Here is a 20,197-nt window from a genome sequence, read left to right as displayed (position 1 = left end):
GTTACAAAAAAAGGCTTGCCTTGTCTTCTTAAAGGTAAGGATTCTGAGACTAAGACCAAGGCTTTAAAAATGCTTTCAGAGAACTGTTTGAATTAAGGGCAGAATGTAAATGTAGGTTAGGGGTAGAGGGAGGGTAGTTATTCCCTTATAAAAATCGAAGATAAAAATGGGGTTTCTCCCACCAACACTATTTTGTCATGAAAACATCACCCTGCTCGCTCAGTTTTTTTCTCATAAGGACATATTTTTTGTCTGTTTAAAATGGTGGGGGGGTATGTATAATACGAATATATTATACACACATACACATATGCATGTATACATGCACACACATGTGTATTTCTCTATGTACCTCACTTTAACCTGACATGCAGTAGTTTGCTCTTACAAAAAAGAAAAATGAGAGGCTCATATGTTATACATAAACGATTCCTTGCATACCAAAAAGATTCACCATAGGGTTTGTTTTGTTTTGGTGAGGCAATTGGGGTTAAATGACTTGCCTAGGGTCACACAGCTAGTAAGTGTTAAGTGTCTGAGGCCGAATTTTAACTCAGGTCCTCCTGACTCCAGGGCTGGTGCTCTAGCCACTGCCCCTAATCATAGGTTTTTTTTTTTTTTTTAACTGAGGTTCATAGACCCCCCAAGGAGATCTTTGGATAGATTTCAGGGGGTCTATGAACTTGGGTTGGAAAAAAAATGCATCATTACTTTCACTGACCTTTGGTTTCTTTTGTAATCCTACGAGTTTTATTTTATGCATTTAAAAAGATGATTCTGAGAAGGGCCCCATAGGCTTCACCAGACTCCTAAAGGAGCCCCCCCTCCACACACACACTGTTAAGAACTCTTTTAAATATTAAGGTGTTCTCCTTGTAGATGTAAAATTTCCCAAAGGCATAAACTGTGCTCTTCTGGACAACAGGAGAAGGAATAAACAGTGGGAAATCAAATTCTAGATTAAATTTTTTAAGGTATTAAACTCCTACCATCTTCAGGACACTATTAGATGCCAGGGTTTAAGACCAAAAAAAGGGGGGAAAAAAAAAGAAAATAGTACATGTTCTTAAGGGATTGACATTTGTACTTCAAGGATCCCTGAGGTCCCTCCAAATTTTAATTTCTATGGTTCTAGGTATGTTTGGTATAATGGAAAGGGTACTAAGCTGGCTGTTAGGAGGCATGGGTTCGAATTCTGGCTCTGCTATTTGGCAAAACTCTTCATGTTGGTTTCCTCATTGTCAGTTTCTTCCAGGCCTAACACGGTCATTTAGTAAAAAGGAAGGAAGTTGTCAAGATTTCAAAATCTCTTCCAATCCTTATATTCTAGGAATCTTTCTTGCTAATATTGCTGCTCAGAGTCAAAGGCAAAGACATTAAAAACCGTTCATTGGATGATGTTTGTCTCCTGTACCAGAAATACTCCCCCCCCATATTCCATCTTCACCAGATAGATGGAGTCACAGCGGGATGTTAAGAAGCATCTTGAAGATGGAGAGGGGGGGGGGTTCCTCAACTTCTATTTGGAGAAGAGTAGCAATTTTTCATTTTCCTTAAGTCTTGAGATTACTTGTGTATAATAAAGACCCTGAGTAGGGGTGAGTCATTCAACCTTCATTTAGTCCAACCTTCTAGTTGTTTAGATGAGAAAAAAGGCACCCAAAGAGTTTAGGTAATCTGCTCAAGTTTACAAGGCCAGGGGCAGAGCTGGATCTAGAACCAAAGTCTGTCTCCCTGATCAAAAAGAAAGCTTCTGGTTATGCCAACAGATCTTAACCTTCTGGTTGGGGACTTGTGGCTTAGTAGAAGCTGAAGAATGCAACCTCAGCCAGGTCTTTGCTTTTAATATTCTCTATGCTTTTTTACTTAATGCATGTAATATATAATATTAATATATACAAATACAATAATATACATATCATATATATATAATTAAAATGTATATATAGTTATACATAATATTTCTTGCTTTCTCTTTTTTCTTTTTTTCTTGCTTTCTCAATGTGGTAGGAAGGGGTGGAGGGAGGGAGAGAATTTGAAACTAAAAAATGTTAAAAATGTATTGTCTGGGGTGGGGGGGGGGTGGCAGCTGGGTGGCCCAGTGGATAAAGCACCGGCCACAGATTCAGGAGGACCTGAGATCAAATCCGGCCTCAGACATTTGACACTTACTAGCTGTATGACCCTGGGCAAGTCACTTAACCCTCATTGCCCCGCAAAAAGACAAAAAAAAAAAATGTATTGTCTGGGGCAGCTAGGTGGTACAGTGGATAAAGCACTGGCCTTGGATTCAGGAGGACCTGAGTTCAAATCCGACGTCAGACACTTGACACTTATTAGCTGTGTGACCCTTGGCAAGTCACTTAACCCTCATTGCCTCTCAAAAAATTTTTTTAAAAAGATTTAAAAAAGTATTGTCTATGCTTTTTAATATTGCCTTGTTTTCTTTTTACTTCATATGTATAATGGATATTATATTTATTGCCTTCTCAATGGATAGTGGAGAGGGTGAGAAGGAAGGAGATAATTTGGAACTGAAAAGAAAATTTTTAAAAAAATTCTCTATGCTTTTACCATTTACTATCACTCTAAAGAAAATCAGGATTGGGCGCCACTGGCAATGGCCATAGCTTTTTCATGGGACCATAAAAGGGGTACAAACCACCCAGCAAATGCGCCAAGCATGGTACCATGGGGGTGGGGAGAGAATGTGCTAGAGGTTCCCTAGAGCATGACGAGTCACAGTGTGGAGTTTGGTATAACAGAGGACCCCATCCCAGTGGGTCTGGATACTAGCCATACCAGAATGATCATGTGATAGTGAATGCCATCTCATCTAGAATACTGTCCCATGGCACACATGCTGTTACAGTGATCATCCTATGTGTAACTGGACCTCCAGCACATTCAGCATTCAGACAGATTACGTGTGATGGAGTAAGCCCGGGACTGATGGAGAAGACAGAAACCAAACTTACACTCCAATATTCTTTATTGGTCATGATATCTTAAGGCTGGCAGGGCCAACATCAACAAATACACAATACTTTTCGTGTAATGGAAGGAGCTTTGGAAATGTAAAAGATAACTACACTAGGAGAAATCAGAACCATAATCATTACAGTGACTAATCCTGACTTCAGAGGACTAATAGGGAAGCATGTCTCCCTCCTTTGGGTGGTGGATTACAGATGTGGAAGGAGATCAATATCACATAAGGCCCATGTGTTAAATTGTTTTGTTTAATTGTTCTTTTTGTAATTTGAGTTTGGAGTGTGTGTACGCGCGCATGTGCGCATGCGTGCGCGCACGTGCAAATAGTCATTGGGAAATGACCTGGATTTTTTTTTTTAAGCATCAATACAACACTTATGTTAATTTTTTAAACTGAAAAGTCAGGAAGGGAGGAGGGACAGAGGAAGGAAACAAGGGAAGAAAGGAAAGAAGGAAGGAAGGATGGATGTTGGACAGTTAAGACACTTGGGTTTTAGTGCCAGCTCTGCCACTAATTTGCTGTGTGACTTTAGTCAAAACATTCCATCTTTCTGGGCCTCTTCTGGAAAGGAAGAGTACACTACCAAAACTGGGGGGACATGATAGCTGCTGTTAATAATAAGGTCAGGCAGATGAGCAGCTGTCACAATAGTCACAAGAAAGTTTTCTGTTCTCTCGTCCATCCAGACATCCAGACATTATTTCTTAGATTGGAGCAGAGCCAGTTAATAATGTATGAAAAGCTGGCTCAGAGAGACAATTCTGGCTTGCATCTGATATTTAAGGCGGAGTGCAGAATAAAGGTAGGCCTCTCAACACTCCCAATACCACCTGAAACATAAAATGGATGATGAAAGATGAAATTTTTAACAACAGAGAGGTATACAGTGTTTCCATTGTGGCTGGTTTTTTTTTTTAAACTTTTTTTTGTGTGTGCGTGTGTGGTTTGTTTTTTTTTTTGTTGGGGCAATGAGGGTTAAGTGACTTGCCCAGGGTCACACAGCTAGTCAGTGTCAAGTGTCTGAGGCCGGATTTGAACTCAGGTACTCCTGAATCCAGGGCTGGTACTTTATCCACTGAGCCACCTAGCCGCCCCCCCCCTTTTTTTTAAAACTGATGTGCATTTTGTGGACTGAGGAAGGATAGAGAGGTGGAGATTGTGCTAGTTAGAATGAAGAAAAAAATCCATTTGCTAATGCCCTAGTAAAGAAGATGTAAAATGGGACAGACATCAACACATTGTGGGGTTAGGCAGGAAGAGGTTGTCCTGAGGCTGAGGCAGCATTGAGCTGGCAGCAAAGCATTATTTTTTTTTTTCCAAAAACCATTCTGGACTCTTCAAGTAACACCAAATCAGGCACATAGCAAGATGATCCCCTCACTCCCAGTCCCCTGCACATCTCTCCCTCCACAAATTCCTCTAATCCCAGGCCATTAAGCAGTTTTTCGGTAGGGAGACACATTGCCTCTAAGTGTAAGTCATCTTACAGACTTAGATCTCACATACCCTTGTTCTTAAAGTTAGGTTGGCCTTTGTCAGGGATCCATCACCTTACTCAGCCAGACTCTCACTGCTGGTACCTTCTCTTTAAGATTAAAGATTCTCTTTAAGATCCAATTTAATGTTTCCATGCTGTCTCCTTCAATAGATGGTGAGCTTCTTGAGAACAGGAGCTATTTTTTTGTCTCTCTTTGTATTCCCAGCACTTAACACAGTAACTGGTATATAACAGGTGTTTAATAAGTGCTTCCTGACCTTGACTTGACAACTGAATGTATATAAATAGTCTTGCAATCCAAGGAACTGAGGCTGCAACCACCACTACTCTTACCACCACTACAATGTTTAAAAGGCTCCATCCATCTTGATATCTTTGACGTTACCATCTTTAGGGGCGGAAGCAAAAGGAAATGGGTATGGATCCTGAAGAGCTGTCATAGGAAGGGCTGGAATATCTAGGGGCAAGGACAGCAAATGGATGCTCCCCATTGAGGCTCCGGGGTTCCAATCATTCCAAGGCTGCGGTTGCCGCTGTGCTTTCTCATCAACATATCATATTGCTTCAGGATGTTACCGATTCCCATCGCCAAACCCACCCCAGTTCTCATGTTACACTTCCCTAGGGTCCAAAGTGGCCCAGTATTTCTGTTTGGGGTTGGGTGTGGCTTTTGTTATTGTCTTCATTCATTCTTCTCCATCTCCATGCAGCCCTTTTCTTCCTCCCATAGCAGGAAAGCACACATGGGGAACCTCAGCCCACTCGTGAGGAACGCTGAAACACTTCTATAGGGGGACTGGTGGAGTTCAACACTGAGGGATTAGTCCAGTCAGCTGGTCCATGAGGAACAAGAGTCCAGTTAGTTTCACAGTTCTACTCAGCATCAGAACACATGGGGAGGGACCACAGGGAGAAAGGCCAAAGCCAGGAAGGATGGGAAGGAAGGAGAGACGTATGTCAGAGGGACCACCCAATGTCAAGGGTGGGGTAGGAGGGGAGGGAAATGTCACAGTCTGACTAAGGAGACAAGATTGTAGGATAACAATAACTACAAAGTGTTTATAAAGTCCGTATGCATCCTTAACAGTGAATAAAGTTGGCTGAACACATGATTGGATGCAAGTTACAGTTCCATATGAAAGCATAATAAATGCGCTTTAAAACAATACAGCTCAGACATACAGCTTTAACTTAACCATCACTGTTGGGGATATATCACTCAGTCCAATTTTCCATCTTGTTGAGAACATTCTCCATTTGTGGCTGATCCAGGCTCGAAATTCCCACAAAGAATGAGGTTTTAATTAGTAAATAACAGTTTTGACATGCGTGCCACTGTCATGTGTATCTCCAAAGTTTTTAAAGTTTAAGGTTGCATAAAACCTTTTAAAAAGCTTACTGAATACAGAATGCTTGAAAGAAGTATAGAATTGGAGTAAAAACCTATGAGGAGGGCAGCTAGGGGGCGCAGTGGATAGAGCACCAGCCCTGGAGTCAGGAGTACCTGAGTTCAAATCCGGCCTCGGACACTTAACACTTACTAGCTGTGTGACTCTGGGAAAGTCACTTAACCCCAATTGCCTCACTAAAAAAAAAAAAGAAAAAGAAAAACCTATGAGGAACCCAACCTGCTTTCCCTTGGATTTAGGGAGCTGAACTATCCAGAGGATGATTTAAAACAGCAAGAAAAAAAAATACCAACAAACAGTTCATAGTTTTTCACGTGATTCATCTTAATGAATATAAGGCAGTACCTGCTTACCTGTCATGTTGGACTCTAATCCTAGTTCACACCAGGCATCATGGGAAAGAAAAGAGGTAGAAGGGAAAGAAGTACCAGGCAAAAGCTGTGATTAGAACTTTAGTTAAATTGACCATACCACTAAACAGGATTTGGATTCATTTACAGGCTGGATTAACAACAGGAAAAAATAATTCTTTCCTACTTTCCTTCTCCCCTGCTATTCTCCTCCCTGATTTCTCTTCTTCCTCTCTCCCCTCCTCCTCTCTCCCTTCTCTACTACCCTTTCCCTCTCTTTCTTTCTACCTCTCTCCTTTTCTCATGCCCTCCCTCCCTTCCTCCTCCTCCTCTCTCCAGTCTCTCTTCCCTATTTGAGGAACTTTTTTTTTTCCATTTCCACTGAGGATAAAACAAAGGAATGGATTCAAATTACAGCAGAAAGGACTCTTGGGTTAGCTATCAGGAAGAACTGCCTGACACTGAAGACTCTGACTGAAAAGCAAACAGGATCCCCTCGCTGGAGATTTTTTTTTTTTAAGATAAAAAAGAGAAAATAATCTGTCTGAAGTGGTAACTTTTGATAGTTCTTCCTGGAGGCAGGGGGATAGACTAAATGATTAAATAGGGCCCCTTCATAAACAGCCCTATGAGTCTATGTAATTTCAAACCCATCAAATCCTTTAGGGTCTGGGCCCTTTTCCAATCAATTAGGAAAAGAAACCCACAATGGCAGTGGTCGGTCATGTTGTATGGAGAATACTCTGAGCAAGACGACCCCACAAATCAATAACAACAATAAAAGTTTATTAAGTACTTCTCATGGGCAGAGGCAGAGTAGTTCCTAGCAACACAGAGATTAAGTTTGAGTCATATGAAAGTTATCACTACAGAGGTTTGCTCCTTATGATGAATTTACAGTTCTTGTTCCTCTGCATTTCCAAAGCTTAGCATCTATAAACACAGTCAATACAAGTAAAAAGAAAAGTCTTAAATTTCACTGTTATAACCAAGTGAATTTAAAAATCAAAGTAACATTTCCCCAGCAATATAAGCTGTTCTGCAGTTAGAAAAGTCTTTAAGATTCTACTTCAAAGTACATAAAAACAATTCAATCTTTATTGGCTTTTAGGCCAATAAAAATATTGCCTATCATTCACCGAGTATTTTGAAAGTATAAGCTCTTGCCTCCCCTTCTCCCCAAATGACCACCCTTCCAGCACCGGGATACTGCAGACATTCAATTCATTGACTAAAAATGTTTTAAGATGATACCTTTGTGCAGAAAAATAAATAAACTTATATTGCTTTAGAAAAAAGCTAACTGTTTAATAAAAACTAACTTGTACTACTACTACAACTGCTGGCAAGAGACATTGAAAAGAAATTACATTAACTTGATTTGGAAAGGTTTCTATAGACTCAACTCAGGCAGAAAAACCTCAAACGAGTTCTGCAGGAAGCCAGATTTAAATGAGAACAAGCCTTTGTATCTTTCAGATCCAGGAAAGGCGCCTTTCAACTATTGTCTATACACGGGGAAAAGTGCATCTGGACACCTAGAAATGTTCATGTACACAAATACAAAATTTCCACATGCCAAAGAAATCCTGAATTTAAACTTGGATGCTCTTGTGTCTAACATCTCTAGATGGCAGGTCTTCATGATTTTTCTCCATCAGGCCCATAATAATGTTAAGAACTTTTACTAATTATGCCAGATGAGAGAAATTATATTTTTAAAGGGGGGGGGGAGGGAGGAACCAACACTATTTCCTAATAAGTGGTCATGAGGAAGACTAGGGAATGAGTTTGTAACTCTAGTACATATCAAAGAATAGAAACATGAGAACTGTTTTAGAGAATATTCTTCCTCCCTCCAGTGAATAACTGCTTTCAAAGGGAACCTAATGTAACTACTGGTATCTCAGACACTTGAGTGGTATTTCACTCCTTAATGTCTTCCTAATTCTTTCTTTAGTGATTTTTACCATGAATACAAACATGTGGATAAAATAAGAGCACCCTATTATAATGGGGCTTGGTTACTTGGCTTATATTTTGCTGTGGGGGGAGCAGGGAAAGGAGAATCTACTGATATTTACACTTCCCTGGTATCTAGGGCTCTACATTGGCTCGTGTCATTAAACAATCAGCCTTCGGATTAAGGCAAGGCTTTTGACGTGTGTATGTAATGTCTGCTTTTACGGCCACAGCACACACGTAACAATCCTTAGCATTTCTGGAGGGGAGTTGTATTTGTAACTAATCTAATTCCTTTTTTTAGGGTTCTGGAAATGAAAAGCCAGTTTCCATTCAGCCACAATTCAATCCAAGCAAACATTTACACGGTGCTTACTATGTGCAAAGCACAGACATCATTGGAGGGGGGTAGGGAGGTGGGACTGGATCAGGTCTCAGGACAGAGGACATTAAAAGAATAAAATGTTATTGCTGAATACTTCAGAAAGTACGGGGAAGCGGGGGGAAGATCCTAATTTCCACAAACTTCCTAAAGATCTCATTAAGGGGGGAAAAAAGCCCACTGAGTGAATGTTCCTTGTTTATAACAGTACTTATTTAGGAGAGAGAGAGAGAGAGAGAGAGAGAGAGAGAGAGAGAGAGAGAGAGAGAGAGAGAGAGAGAGAGAGAGAGAGAGGTAAGGCAGGAGTAAGATGTTTTGAAATCCTTCCTGGAGCAAAGGAAAGAAAAAAGGGGGGGGGGGTGGAGAGAGCAAGCAAGGAGCTGGGGCTCTTCAAGGGAAAGAAGGACCACAGAGAGTCGGCAGGTTGCCAGGCAAGCTCAGCAGCACGACCAGAGTGCATTGAGTTTCTTTAATGAAAGCCAGGAAAGAACACATTACACAGTGTTTCTTCTGAGAGCGAGCTAGCCCCCAGTGATTGGAATCAATAAAAACACTAGGCTCGGGGCCCACTGGGGGAGAGAGGAGATCTCGACAACAGGCGCTGAATGTGCTTTCCACTTTCTCCCTCCCCTCAAAGTTAAACTTTGACGATCCACTAGCCAGAACAACTTTGCGCTCTGCAGGCAGGCGGCGAGATCCTGTGAGCAACGAAGCAGAGAGAACGTTGGGCTTCTCCTTCCCGAGCCTCCCGACCCGGGGCTCGCTTCCCGAAGAGCCGGCGGCGGCGCGGGTTGCGGCAGGGAGAGGGGAGGAAGGGGTGGTCTCGGAAACTGGAATCCGGTGCAGGGAAAGCGCCCACCAGACAAGTGCATCTCTGCCCTCTTTCTGGGGCCAAGCACGAATGCATTTTCTATCAGGAGAATGCTAAGAGGAGGAGGAGGAAGAAGAGAAGGAGAAGAAGGAGGGAGACGGAACACAACATGGGAGCTCGTTCAGCCAAGAATGTACATACTGGATAGCATGTCAGTGCCCCTTGGGAGATTCCTGGAGCTGCCGGACCTAGCGTGCTGAAATACTAAGGTCAGCCCTGCGCGGCGCACGCGTTCTGCAACATTTCAACACACATGTTGGATGGGAGTGAGGGACCCGATAGCAAGTTAATTATTAGGTAAGTCCGGGCTGTTTTTCATATTGCTGCCTGTCAGCGCCCAAGTGCGCAGTGCCGGCTTTCCAAACTCGCCTTCCATTTAGAGCCACCCCCGCCCCAAGTTTTCTTATGCTGAATGCGTATAGACGTGGAGGGTATTCAAAGCTGTTGCGCTTCCCCCCCATCCTTGGGCATTTAATTCCCACCAACCTCCTCCACTACCACCCCCTCTGCAGTGCCCACGGGTTTGGGATAAGAATTTCGGGCTTTGGGGTTTTTCCCCCTCGGATGGACTAAGGCAGCTCTATTTATTTATTTATTTATGACAAGGTAGGGTCAGGCCACGACATAACTCCACCCCCCCCCCCAACACCCCAGCTACTAGTGAGCGCAGTTTGTCCGGACTCTGAAGTCCCTGTTGGCTCTTTCAATTGTGCAACATCAGATCCCACATGTTGAAGCTGAGAAAAGACTAACAGTGAATTTTCTAATGTGGTACATATGCGAAATAGTTCTGTCTGAATGCGGATATAATTAGCAAAGCTCAAATGCGGCACGTCATGGCTAATCTAAAACAAAAAAAAATTATGAATGAAAATAATTTAAAAGCGCCTCCTACTTAAACTGAGCCCACGGTGGAGTTATTTAAAGGTCATTTAAAAAAAAAGTAGAGTGTTTGCAAGCCCTAAATACTGCTCAGGACTTGGAAATTGTCAAGTTAAAGTAAGAAACGTCTTTGGAGAGAAATGTAGTGGGAAAATAAGAAGGCACTAACAGCATTCCGCAGTCAGATGTGGAGTGGAATTATCAAGAGCTTTGTTGGCATGTCATTGTTTTCCTTGTAGTGCTTGCAACAGGGGCACAGGATACATGTAAAGGTCTGAATTTTAACACTAGCTCTATGTGGCTTCCCTTGAGGAATTGTGTGAAATACCTTAGGGGGGAAGCTGCACTTTTAAATCATCCTAGTACTCCTAAACTAGAAAACCAGTACAAATGCTACATTACTATTTCCAGATATACCTCCCCCCTACACAGATGCACACACCCATTTTGATGCATTTTTTTGACATACAGATTCTCCATATGGTAACCTATGCATTATCACAGAACCAGATGAGGCTGAGGAGTTTTGAATTATATGGGTGGACCATCATTATGTGGGTTGACCTATTTGGATGGTTATTTAGGCAAACTGTTGGTTTCAAAAGGGGTCACTAGGAATGACTGTGAGCTATATTTCAGGTTTTGCGGTTTTAAAGGTTAGAACAGAGCAGAAAGAGACCTCAGAGGTTATCTAGTCCAGCAGCTTCCTGTTCCTGATAAGGAAAATGAGGTACAGGGATGTTAAGTGACTTCCCCAAGGTCACCCTTGGGTAGAATCAGAAGCATTTGGCTCCAGGGTTAGTGCTCTTTCCATTGTACCAGGATGCTTCCTATGATTTGATTTTTCATGAAATCCAGAGAAATTATGAAAGGCCTTATGGGATCTAAAAACACCACAGACCACAGTCCCAGACTCTTACTTCCCCCTTCCTCTACCCCCTTCACTCCCAACAGCTCCCCAATGTGTGAATATTTTCTCACTTTTAGTCTGTTCTTTTGAGTTTAGGATCTTAAAAAAGGCATTAACTCTACTCACACTATTTCTTCTCAGTGGTTTCGAGGGTGGCTGCTCATTCCCTGCTCATCCTTCCTCCCACCTCTAGTCATCAAATTTAGATTAGTCTCTGTAAAACAGAGTGAAGCAATAGTTCTTGGGCCACCATCCTTGTGACATGAGCAGATGACTGGCTCGGCCCAGAGTGGGTGGTTTTGGTGGGAGGCCTGTAGGGAGGGTGGGAAAGACTCACGATGGATAATAAATGGCTGTCTCCTCCTCAGAGCCACTCCCTAGAGAGGGATGCCAAAATAGGTCACTTCCCATAGGGCACTACTGTTCCTTGTGCTTATGTTGAGACCCATGAAGGTGGCTAAGGACCTTGGAGATGGTGATGGTGTTTAGCTTATATTTTAGCTCTGGGACTAGATGAGCTGAGGGTCACTGACGTGTCAGAGGTGGATGCCTGGCACAAGGTGACAGGTGGTCCCTGACCAGCTGAGCAAATATGTCGACATTGCTGATAACCTTTCAAGAAGGGCTGACCCTGTGGTTTTTCTTAAGAGCTTAGGGCAAAGGAAAATCCCTTGGCTATTCTTTTTCTCTACCTTATTCTCATCTCTTTCAACCTCCTTATACACGCACCTGTGTGTACCTTTCTCCCTTCTGCAGGATCTAGGGAGTCCTGCCTCTCTGAATTTAATGTCCAAGAAATATTCATCAAGTGTCTCTGCCACATGCAAGGAACTGTGTTGGGTCCTCCTAATAGAGAAGTAAAAAATGACAGTCCCTATTCTCAAGAAGTTTTGTAGTCCTTCCGCACTAGGGTGCATAGGCCCTGGCCTTGGTTTCACATTTGTGGTTACCAGCTGAGGAGGAGGACACAGGAGAGAAAGTGATGCATTTGGCACTCTGAGGGAAATTCTAACCTTCACCTCAAATAGGCCTTGGGAAAATAACATCAAAGGGAGTGAACTGGAATTCTCTCACAGCCCCTCTGGATGGTCATATCCCAGGTTACAAGCTCTCTGAACATGATCTGCAACTCTGGAAAAGATCTGCGTTAATCATTCCCTCAAAAAAGCCCCCAAAGTATTAACACCAACAAGGCAGAGTAAATGCTGGATAGAGTTAGATCTAGATCACTACTCAAAGTCTTCTAAAAACAAGTACCGGGGCGGCTAGGTGGCGCAGTGGATAAAGCACCAGTCCTGGATTCAGGAGTTCCTGAGTTCAAATCCGGCCTCAGACACTTGACACTTACTAGCTGTGTGACCCTGGGCAAGTCACTTAACCCCCACTGCCCTGCAAAAAAACCAAAAAACCAAAAACAAACAAACAAAAAAAACAAGTACCCACAGAACAGCCAATGGCATAGAGAAAGCAACAAATTGAGGGAGCTGAGTCAAACAGTGGGGAATCGATGTCAAAGGGTTATTAAGGAAGAAACTACAGTCCAGAGAGGTTAAGCAATATATCTAACAATGAGCAGTCAGCAGTGGCATAGCCAGGAAATGAATCCCAATGTCTCTTAAGTCTATTGCTTTCCATTTACCCAATATAGTCTCTCTCTTCATTCACTGGCTTATGCCTATGCTATGTCCAGCACTGATTTTGCACTGAGGGTGCTTAATATGCTACTTGGTTTCATCAGGATGAGTGAGATAGGCTTTTGCAGAGGAAGTTTGGGGGTCACTGTAAGGACTTTGCAATTTTGAAACCTGTAACCTAATCTAATCCAATTTCTTCCTGATCAGTTTTAGGCCCAGTTTGTCTTTCTATCATGTTTGTTCAAGAATGACATTTTTGTTGTTTATTCATTTCAGTCGTGTCCATTTCCATGTCTGATTCTTTGTGACCCCCTTTGGGGTTTTCTTGGCAAAGATACTGGAGTGGGGCAGCTAGGTGGTGCAGTGGATGTAGCACTGGCCCTGAATTCAGGAGGACCTGAGTTCAAATCCGACCTCAGACACTTGATACTTACTAGCTGTGTGACCCTGGGCAAGTCACTTAACCCCAATTGCCTCAGCAAACAAACAAACAAAAATACAAAAAAAAAAAAAAACACACAAGCAAAGATACTGGAGTGGTTTGCCATTTCCTTCTCCAGCTCATTTTGCAGGTGAAGAAATGAGACAAATAGGGTGAGGTGACATGCCCAGGGTCACACAGCTAGCAAGTGTTTGAGGCCAGATTTGAACTCAGGAAGATAAGCCTTCCTGATTCCAAGCCTAGTGCTCTATCCACTGCACCACCTAGCTGCCCAAAGAAATACATACTAACAGATTAATTTGACAGGCTGCCTATCCAGCTGAATCCAAAGGTAATAAGGAGTAGTAGACAGAACATGAGCCTTGAAGAACAGGGTGTAAATCCCTCCTCATAAATTTATTAGCTGTTTGACCCTGGGCAAGCCACTTAATTTCTATGTACCTCAGTTTTACCATCTGTAAAATAAGAAGGTTTGGTTTGATGGCCTCTAAGAACTCTTCCATCTTTAAATCTATAATCTTAGGTCATTAAAGTGGTTAAAATACAAAATTGGTGTTTAAAAGCAAAAAAGGACAGACTTCACAAGCCCCCTTTTTCCCCTCTGAAAAGCAGATTGTATATAGACAGCCTGCTCTTAATGAATTAATGCACAACCACTAGCACATTCTCAGACAGTAGGAACTAGAGGAAATGGGATACAGGACAGGTCTCTCTTAATGGAAGGGGAAGGAAGTGAGAAAGGTTGAGAGCATAGGTCATTGACTTGGGAACCTGCCAGATCAAGGAAGGGATGTTGTAGATGGGGAATCCAGGGCCATTTTGAAAGCACCAAGCACACAAAGGGAGGAAAGAAGGTAAGTAAAAGGAATAGTCTCTTAAAACTGTGTGCCCATTGGCAATTTTAACCAGGCCCTAACCTGAGCTTGGAGTTTCCATCCCTCCCTCCCCCAACTCTCACAAACAGGAAGCAGCCCTCTTCTGTATAGAATCTCCTCATACCTTTGCTGTGCCTCATCTGCCTGAAAGGCAGAAGTCCACAAGATGAATAGGCTCAGATAGCTTTGACCACCAAGTCTGGGTAATTCATAATGGGAAAGGCAATCAACTCATCTTCCATACGTCACAGATTTCCTTCTTATTGGAATGCCCTACATAGTGGTGTCAAACTCCATAAGCATCCCTGAGGGTGAGTGCATATTGACTTAGAAAATCACATTGTGATACCATCTGTGTTTGATTGTGTTTTTATTTATTTTGTGAAATATTTCCCAATTACATTTCTGAAAACACCTCTGTCCTGCATAACAGTGCTCCAGTTCCCACTAACAGGTTCAACATATCAGGCCCAAACTCCATCATACAACCCTGTTCCAATGAAACTAACTTCCCCCTGTAACGAGGTTTGGACCAGTGTCACATTTGTGGGAATGCTATGTGCTACTCTGCTGGCATACCTGTATATGCCCATGTATACCTTGCCTTCTATTAAGAAACTGTTTTACATTTTCCCATCCTAAATAGTGTCAAAGATCCACTCCTCAAAATCTGATTGTTGTCCGATCTCCACTGCAGCCTTCTTGTGTTGTGTAGCTTGAAGGCATGTGCACGCATACTTGCTGGAAGAGAAGTTGGGAGTGTTGAGGCTCGGGCCTAGATGTGCCAGTATTATCGAGTGACCTTAAATTCTCTAGTCTTCTGCTCCCTCATCTTGAGCTGTGATGGGGCAGCAAGCTCAGCCTTGTCTAACTCCCAGGACTGTTTTTGAGAACCCAATGCAAGAATAACTGGGGAAGGGATACAAAAGCTGTGCGTGTAAGAAAGTGAAGTGTCACTATTCTTTTTTTTTGGCTGGGCAATGAGGGTTAAGTGACTTGCCCAGGGTCACACAGCTAGTAAGTGTCAAGTGTCTGAAACCAGATTTGAACTCAGGTCTTCCTGAATCTAGGGTTGGTGCTCTATCCACTGCGCTCCCTAGCTGTCCCCCTGTTCTTTCTTAAATGTCTTTCAAAAGGAAGGGTAATGGGGTTGACCCAAATGGGTCAATATCTCTCTGGGATTGACATGCAGTATGGAACCAGGATTCCTTTAGCAGCAGGTGTGTCCCCTCCTGGTCCTGGGCAGGGGAAGGCAAAAAAACCCCAAAAAACAACTACAGACTAATTCCATTTGTAGACCTAAAATGAGAAACTGACAGCTGCCAAGCAGAAATTACCTAGATACTTATTGGAGTAGTAGCAGACCACACCAGAGGAGCTTTCAAAGTCAGGACTAAAAAGTCATTTCATCATCCCTCAGCTTTTCCCCCTCTCCCTACTCCACCTGTAAGCTTTCCATATTGATTCTAAACCTGTCAAAGTTCCTTGTTACCTTTTTTTTTTTTTAAACAGAGACTTTCATCAATGTTTTGTCGCTAAAAGCATCCCACAGGTGTGTCGGCTTTTCCTGTAGAGGCCATAAATCAGGGCCTTAGGACATATATCTTCCCCTCTCTAAATAAGGGCAAGTACTTTTTTTAGGTGTCATGGGGAAGTCTGGGTTCAGAAATGAGTTCTGTGTAGCTGCGATAGGTTTGGAGCTTTGTAGAATAGTGGCTATTTTGTGTAAATCACTGTGCATGCAAAGTTATGGAAAATGTCCTTCAATTACCTAGAAAGCCCACGGGGGCCTGACCCGCTTCTGTTTTCCTGTTTGTCATTCCATTCTATATGGCAGACAGGGTCTGTGTTGGTCACCTAAACAAAGCAGCACCTGAGGAAAGCAAGCAAACCAACACTCTGCCCGCCCCCTAGTTCTGAAGTTCAGTAGTACCATTCCTGCTTTTGCCTCACGATTTCTCCAGTGAACCTGGTTCTGGGTGGGTCTTCTCCACTAGAGCTTAAGTATCCGAATTGTCAGCATCCTGCAGGACTTCACACTGGTAGCCTGGGGCGGTGAAAAGAGCACTGGTTCTGGAGACAGAAGACCTGAGTTCAAAAGGTTGGTCTCTCTGTGACCCTGGCAAAGTCACTCACCACCCTGGGCCAAAGGAGGCTTGATTTCGTTGTCTCTGAGGCTCTTTCCAGTTCTTGATCCATGATCGCCTGCTTATCCAATGGACCTGAATGGATTAGCTGGTCTTTTATTCTCTTCTTTGTAGTAAAGGGATTGTTCTGGATACATTTTCTTTTTCTTTTTTCTTTCTTTCTTTGTGTGTGTGTGTGTGTGTGAGAGAGAGAGAGAGGCAATTGGGGTTAAGTGACTTGCATAGGGTCACACAGCTAGTAATTGTTAAGTGTCTGAGGCCGGATTTGAATTCAGATCCTCCTGAATCCAGGGCTGGTGCTCTATCCACTGTGCCATCTAGCTGCCCCCTGGATACATTTTCAAGGGGAAAGTTGGTCACAATGTCAAGACTGGCATTTTAGATAGGATCTTTCATAAATAATCTTGGTATTTGGCACAGCACACACGGAACCCGGCTTGGGTCAGTAATTCTGCCTGTGGTTGTTGAGGTCAAAGTGCCTCGGTCTCCCCACAGGTTACTTTTATGAAGCTGGGTCCCCCTCCCTAGACGTGTGCCTCCTGCTCTCAGTGCTGAGCTCCATCTGAAGTGAACAGGGCCTCTGTGTGTACAGAGAAGGAGACTAAATGGGAATGCAGAGAATGGAGCCCATTGTTTTTCAGAAGGATCCCAGGCAGAAAGATAAAGAGCTCCACTCAAAACGAAAAGTCTCAAGGAAAGAAAAAAAAAAAGCCTCCTGCCCTCTTTGCCTGAAATGCCCTTTTCCAACAAGAGGTGAAGTCCTGCTCTGGCCCCTCTGAGCCAGGAGGACTAGAAAAACTTAGAAACCTACTTTGTGGTGACACAGGCAGTCCCTGTTCCAGGTGGATAATACCGAGCAGCCAACAATACCTACTGTGCCCTCATTAAGGGATCACAGTACCAGACAGCTTTGGAACTCTGGGGTGATCTGATTTATAACCCATCATGAATTTATTTGTGGAAAAGCCAGGCATGTTTAATGTTTTGCAGTGAACAAATTTTGTAAGTTGAAAAAAATAACAGGGACACCTTGTATATTTATATACTATTTCTTCTATAAGTTCGCTGAAGTCAGGGAAGGGACTGTTCATTTCTGTTTTTGTGCCCCGAAATGTCTGGTGCACAGTAGATGCTTAATAAATTGACTGATGAATAAATGTCCAACTCGACATATTTATTAAGTTTGAGATACCTATGGGACATACAGGTAGAGATCAGTCCAGCAGGCACTAATGGAAAGGACTATGGAACTCTGGAGCCTAAAGGTTGGGAACCATTGGATTAGATGATCTCCACGATTCTTTTCCCTTCGGTTTCTTATCCTGCTGCATTTTGTATTATAGTTATTTGTGGGTGTGTTTTTAGCCAAGTAGATTTTAGACTCCTGGAGGGCAGTAACTGTGTCTTCACAAAATCATAGAATGTTAGAGCTTCAGAGGGACCCAAGCAGTTAATTAGTCTTATCCATACCCATATTGGAATTGCCACTAGGATATATCTGAAAAGTGCTCATCCATCCTTTTCCCATGATGGGGAACCTACCACCTCCTGAGTCAGTTAACTATGGTTTTTGTTTTGTTTTGTTTTGTTTTTTGCGGGGCAATGGGGGTTAAGTGACCTGCCCAGGGTCACACAGCTAATAAGTGTCAAGTGTCTGAGGCTGGATTTGAACTCAGGTCCTCCTGAATCCAGGGCCGGTGCTTTATCTACTGCGCCATCTAGCTGCCCCCACTATGTTTTTTTAAGTAGCTTTAACTGCAAGGAAGCTTTTTTTCTTTTTAACATCAAGCCTAAATTTCCTTCCTTGCAACTTCCTACAACCTATCAATCAGTCAACATTTATTAAGAGCCTAATATGTGTCAAGCACTGTGCTGAGTGCTGGGGATACAAAAAGAAGCAAAAGACAGTCCCTGCCCTCTAGGAGCTTATAAATGCAAACAAATATATTGCAAGATAAATAGGAATTAATTAAAAGAGGGAAAGCACTGAAATTAACAAGGCTTGGGGAAAACTTCCTGGAGAAGGTAGGATTTTAGTTGGGATGGAAAGGAAGCCAGGGAGGGCATCAATGTCTTTCCTAAATGGTGGCACCCAGAACTGAACGTAACATTTTGAATGTGCTCTGATTTCAAAGGAAGAGTACAAAGAGACTATCACTGTCTAATTCCTGCTGGTTATGTCTCTTTTAACACAGACTAAGTTTATATTAGCTTGGATAGAGCACTGGCCCTGGAATCAGGAGAACCTGAGTTCAAATCTGGCCTCAGACACTTAACACTTACTAGCTGTGTGACCCTGGGCAAGTCACTTAACTCCAATTGCCCAGCAAAACAAAACAAAAAGATTATATTAGCTTTTTTGCCTGCCACATCACTCTCTTGATTCTTGGAATTTTCAGTCCACTACAATTTCCAGATCTTTTTCAGATGATGTGCGTGTCTAGCCACATCCCCCCATCTTGTACTTGGGAAGCTAATTTTTGAAACCCACCGAACCATTAATGACTATTGTTTGGGCTCAGTCATCTGGCCATTTCTAAAACCACCTAAATGTACTATCTTCTAGTCCAAAGCTTCTTAAACTGTGGGTCACGATCCCATCCTGTAACTGAATGTGGGGGATTGAGAAAAATTTGGCAACAGTAAAAGGTTATGTATACCTATTTTATATACATCTATACCCGGGGTTGCATAAAAATTTCTCAGGCAAAAAGGGGTTGTGGATAGAAAAAGTTTAAGAGCTCCTGTTCTAGTCCATATCTACCTTTTCCACAAGAAAAATAAGACTTTGTTATAATGCTCCGTTTAAATCCAGGTAATCAATAGCTACAGCATTTTCCTGATCTCTAGTCTAGTAATCTTGTTTTTTAAAAAGGAAATAAGGTTAGTCCGTCATGAGATGTTGGTGAAATCATGTTGTTTGGATTCTTGTGATCACTGCTTCCTTTTTTAGATGTTCACTAATTTAATAATACAATAATACATTAGCTTAATGATTTCATAATACATTTGTCATGAATTGAAGTCAAGCTCACTAACCTAGTTTACAGATTACATGGTCTTTCTTTCTTTCTATTTCTTCTCTCTCTCTCTCTCTCTCTCTCTCTCTCTCTCTCTCTCTCTCTCTCTCTCTCTCTCTCTCTCTCTCTCCCTCTCTCTTTCTCCCTCCTTCCCTCCCTCCCTCCCATTCAAAATACCTCTGTTTCTGCACTTTCCCAATTTCACACAATCTTTCAAAAACAGTCGATAAGCAATCATAGCAGACAGTTCTTTCAGGGTCTGGAATGTATCTCATTTGGTCCCGGTGACTTAAATTCATGAAGGTAGCTAAACTGTCTCTTACTATATCCTTGTTTATCTTGGGTAAAAACTCCCTACTTACTAACTATCTTTATTCTGTCCTTTCCAGGCTGAAGATAATTCTAGTTAGCAGAGAAACAGAAACAACATCAGAGTTGAGTAACTCAATCAAAGAGAACTTTAGGGTTCACAAAGCACTTTCTTTATTATTCCTATTTTTTGGATATGAAAACTGAGCTTTAGGGATTTGTCTGAGGTTCCACAGCTAATAAACAGAATAGACAGGATATGAACCCAGGATTTAAGACTCCAGCTATACCATAATGAGATTTGTAAAAGAGAGCAAGTTACATACCAAACAGAACAATAAACACCTGCTTTTTCCTCTAACTGTCCCAGGATTTCTTTACACTAAGATATTTGGCTCCTGTGACCCTCCATGGCTGAAAAATCATCACCTCTTCCTATTAATGTGTGATCTTCCAGGTTTATGCAGACTTCATCATAATTCAATAAGTACTTATTAAACACTTAGTGTAT

The 20,197-nt window shown here is 42.4% G+C and overlaps 2 protein-coding genes across 3 annotated transcripts in view; one reads left to right on the top strand and one right to left on the bottom strand.

Annotated features, from left to right (window-relative positions):
• The window catches only part of C1H7orf50 (chromosome 1 C7orf50 homolog), a 356,496-nt gene that overhangs the window by 94,444 nt on the left and 241,855 nt on the right, over positions 1-20,197 (bottom strand). The window lies entirely within an intron of this gene.
• Positions 9,633-20,197, top strand: part of GPR146 (G protein-coupled receptor 146) — a 92,412-nt gene continuing 81,847 nt past the window's right edge. The window contains exon 1 of the mRNA XM_043964123.1: positions 9,633-9,764. The gene's annotated coding sequence lies outside the window, so the exon portion shown is untranslated. The remainder of the gene's footprint in view (positions 9,765-20,197) is intronic.

The sequence above is a fragment of the Dromiciops gliroides genome, chromosome 1, assembly GCF_019393635.1.
Source record: "Dromiciops gliroides isolate mDroGli1 chromosome 1, mDroGli1.pri, whole genome shotgun sequence".
NCBI classification, from domain to species: Eukaryota; Metazoa; Chordata; class Mammalia; order Microbiotheria; family Microbiotheriidae; genus Dromiciops; species Dromiciops gliroides.
This window is presented reverse-complemented; position numbering and strand designations above follow the sequence as displayed.